Raw genomic sequence first — 4,500 nt, forward strand, 5'->3', positions numbered from 1 at the left:
TGGAATTGGGGGGAAAATTGAGGGGTTATTACAAGCGGAGTAAAATTTGACCTTTTCCCCCCCAAATTTTGGGAAAAACCCCAATCCTTTCCAGTTTCCAAAGGCTGGAAAAAAAAGGATGGGAAAAGGGGCCATGATTTTAGGGAATGAAAAAACGATAAGATGCTAACATCCCCGGTTTTCCCGATCCTTATGTAGCGTTGCAGAAACCCCAAATCCCAAAAAATAAGTATTTCACAGTCATTTTTTTAGCCAATGCAGTCTTTTTTTTTACCTTTTGTTTCCCAAAAATAAAAAAAATATGTTTGCTTTCAAATAAAAAGGCAGAGATACCTTTAATTTTTCATGGGACAGGAATTTTAAAAACAGTCCAGGGTTATTCAATCAACCTTTAAGAAAGGGTTTGGGCTTTACATTTTCCCGAGGGAGAACCCCTGATACAAAAAATGTAGATACCCTTTTTTCTGGCCGGACCAGATGTGTGACATGGGTTTTTTCTGCCCACGAAACAATTTCTACTTTTTTATTTGCTAAAGTAGGGTATAAAATCAAACAAGAAAAATACAAAATTTCGGGAAAAACAGTCACCCTTTTTGGGGGGGAATGATTTCTGCAAACAGCCTTTACCCTGACCAGTCACAAAGATTTTTATATTCTCTCTAACCAAAACCCCAAAAAAGTTTTAACAAATGTCCCCTTTTCCCGGGTTTTACGGGATTTCAGTAGGGCCCCACAAAACCGGACTAAAGTGAACCCCGACACAACCCCTTGAGAAACCCTCGTTTTTCCGATGCTGGGGAAAACCCAAACTCCGCCATCCCGGAATGGACAACATCGGCTGAAGAAGGCCTTCATTCAAACTAAAAAAAGCTCTAGGTTTAAGCACACACTCCTCAAAACCCCGACTATTTCCCAAAAAAATTTTTCCTTGATGTTTTGGAAAACAGGAGGGGTAGTGAACGGAGTTCTGTTTTTAGAAAAAAAGGGGGGGGGGGAGGGGAAAAAGGTAAAGGGTGTACCCCAAACTCAAATTAGGGCACCATAAGAACCCAGTGCAGGGGCAGGATGTGCAAGACCCTCCCTGCCCGCAAAGGGGAAGGCCAATTTAGAAAAATGCGGGATGTAGTAATGTGGCCCCCCCACTGAAAGTAAAAAAACCGAACCGGGGTTTTGGCATTTCTGGGAAATTTACAAGCGTTTTTCATTTTCTCCAAAACAGGGAAAAAACAAGATTAAAGTACCTCTTAAAAAACCCAAAATAAAACCCATGGGAAATAGGGCCCATCAAAATGGGGTTTAAAGGGTTTATGTTGGGGTGACCCCACACCCCCCGACTGAAAAGGGTTTTTGGGTTTTAAAAGGATCTGAAGATGGAAACCGGGTCTAGAAACGAACCCTCTGGCTGAAAACCCGGGCACACTTTGTTTAGTGAAAGGGCTGTGCTATAAGGGGGTGATGGAAAAGTGGGCCCCCTGCAGTTGTACCGCAGGAAGGAGAAAAATACCAAACTTTTAAAAGCAGGGGGGGGGGGGATCTCCCCTCAAACCCGCTTCAGCTCAGCTGGTATACACCACCAGAGACTTTGGGGCAAGCAGAAAAGGGAAAAACAGTCAACTCTATAAAAGAATTTAGCTATCCCTAAGGAAACATGCCCTGTAATGGACCCCAAAGGGGTAAGAAGAGGGTTTCCGACGTAGCTTTAAAAAACCAGTAAAACTGCTGAGGGGGGTTAAAAACCCTTCTGAAAGCTGTAATCCCACCGACAAAAAAATTGCAGGGTTTTCAAAAAGTTTAAAAGGGCACCAGGGATTGGGTAAAGCCCTATCAAAGGGGAAAAGACGCAGAAAAATTAAAACAGCAAAAAAAAAAGGGGGAGGATACAAAAAAACAAATGATAAGTACAAAAAAAGGGAACACGCAAGGAGGGGCAACCCCCTGAACATATTTAAAAAGATGCAGAAAAAGTGGGGTCCCAAAATACAAAATCAATGGATTCTCAAAGGTGCAACAGAAGTAAAAACGGCCCGTGGCAGCACATGAGGCCGCTTAAATACACCTCAAAATTATGGGCCCCTTGCCCTTTTAAAAAACAGTTTCCCTGGGCCCCCCACATGTAAATATATCAAGAACCACAAGAGACATTGGGGCCCAAAAAGTGGTGGAAACCTTTCATGAAAGAGGGTGGTTGAAAAATTTTTTCAAGGGTTGGGGACACCTGTGGAGCCCTTTAATGTCCAAAAGGCATAAAGGGCCCAATGGGAAAATTTCCCCGTCCCAGTTTCTCCCTTCAAAGAAAATTTGTATTGATTATACAGATTAAAAGGGGAAACGGGGCCCAAAATACAAGGCTTTTGATACATCTGGGAAAGGTTTAGGGGTTTTTCCCGGTGGAATTTAAGCCCTCCCCCGCAAAGGAAAAAAGAAATTTAAAAACGGGCCCTTAAGTGGCTCCAAAAAAGAATCATACCAAATTTTTGGGGGTTCCCCGGAGTAATCAGATTTAACCCAAAGGTACACATTTTTTTCGAGTAAACAAATTTGGAGAAGGGGAAACATTTTTGGTTTTTTCACAGTTTGGTTGGGGTTTTTTCACCCAGCATCTCAAGGATATTAGAGAGCCAATCGAACTCTTTAAAAAGGGGAAAAATTTCTTTAAAAAACTTATTTGGGACTAAGTTAAAAATGGGTTGACCCTCTGCCTTTGGCACTCCTGAAAAGCGAACCCTCAGAGGGGCTAAAAACCCTTTGTCCCCCCCTGAACTGTTAACCCCGGCCGGGCCCCAAAGCCGGGGGGCCTCTAAGGGGGGGGGGGTTTGGTCCAGTCTTGGGCCCCTTTGGGCAGATTGGGGGGTTGGGTTTATTATGTCCGACTCTGGGGTATTTTGATTTCAGTTTTGTTACACAGGGTTCCCAAAAAAACTTGGGGGAGACCTGGAGACACCAGAAAGGTCCCGTCCCCACCCGGTGGGGTTGGGTGAGGGCAAGGTTTCCCCCAAAAGAAGTTTGGGGAAAATCCTAGGTGGGCGAACCCTGCGAAATTGTTTAAAAGAACTTCTCCCCGGCTCCGGGTTTTTGGTAAAACAGGACCAAAATTTGGGACCACCCTTTCCATTTGGGGCTCCCAAACAAACCCCCCCCTTTCCCGAAAAACCCCTTTGGAAGTTAGGAGGGTTTGGCCCGAAACCCAAGGCCCAAAAAAAATAAACGTCAAAAAGTAAGGAAAAGGGGTTTAAAAAGAAAAATTTCCCTTTTGGGGTTCAGAAAGGGTTTCTATTGAAGTGGGGGGGCCCCTATTTTTTTTTTTTTTAATTTTTTTACATTTTTTTTTGTTTTTTAAAATTTTCTTTTTTTTATAACCCCCGTTCCCCGTATCCATTGTCTGAAAACCTGATATTATCATGAATGGGTGTAAAAAAGGGTTTTTTCAACCCGCAAAAAATCCAAAAAAAAAAAAATGGGGGTCCCTAGGGTCAAAAACTAAAACCCAATTTCCGTTTAAAAAAGCCCCATGGGGTTTTTTTTGATTTGGTGGGGGTTTCCCGCAGAGGGAGATTTGTCTGGAAAAGGCAAACGAAAAATTTAAAGATTTTCAAGCTCTATTTTTCGGGAAACCCCCTTTTCCTCAGGCACAAAGTCAGCAACCAAAGGGGGTAGGGGGTTGGTTAAAAAAAACCAGGTTTTCCCGAGGGGAAAACTTTAAAATGTCGTCTTTATTTTGTGGGCGTGGTTTAATTGTGGAAAAGGTTTCCCCTAGACTGGACAAAGGGGAGTTTTTGGGTTTTTTTTCACCCCGGGAACACCAAAATGATAACACCTGGTGCCCCAATGGGGCAAGTGTACTGGAATTCTAGGGCTGGGGGGGGACCCACTTCCCCAAACCCCCCCGGGAAACGGGGGGTTTTTAGGGCTCAGATAAACCTTTGTAAAGGGGGACTACTTGGGGACAAAAAACCGACGGAATCCCCTAATAATCTCATTTAAAGACACAAATCACTAAACTATTCAAAACCAGGGAGAAAAAACTGCATTCATTCAAAAAAATTGGGGGTTTAAAATTTTCCTTTGGGAAAAAATCCAGGGTCGGTCTTGGGGAGAGATAACCAAACCCCCGGAGGAGGTAGTCCTTCATCCTTCCCCCGAAGAACCAGCAGTTTTAATTCTTTTCCCGGGTGCAGTCCATAATTAGGGGGAGCTCAGCTTACTCGCGGAGAAAAACAGCCGGGGACATACCCTTTCCCCCGGTTGGGGCGGAAACATGTGAATGGGTGCAAATTTTGGGGGATGCCCTTTTATTTCAGTACCCATGACCGCCAGACAGCTAAAAAAAGTTGCACTGCCCCCCGACCAGTAGGGTTTAAGAGGGTCAGTCCCAGGGGGGGATTTTTGTTTCCCCCGGTTTTCCCTTGAATTTAACGGGTACCCGGGGGGTTCCAGGCGGTTTTTAAAACAAAAAAAACCAGATAACTGCAGGATTCGAATCAATATTTCTTTGGCCTACGG

The sequence above is a fragment of the Eleginops maclovinus genome, chromosome 13 (assembly GCF_036324505.1).
Source record: "Eleginops maclovinus isolate JMC-PN-2008 ecotype Puerto Natales chromosome 13, JC_Emac_rtc_rv5, whole genome shotgun sequence".
Taxonomy (NCBI): domain Eukaryota; kingdom Metazoa; phylum Chordata; class Actinopteri; order Perciformes; family Eleginopidae; genus Eleginops; species Eleginops maclovinus.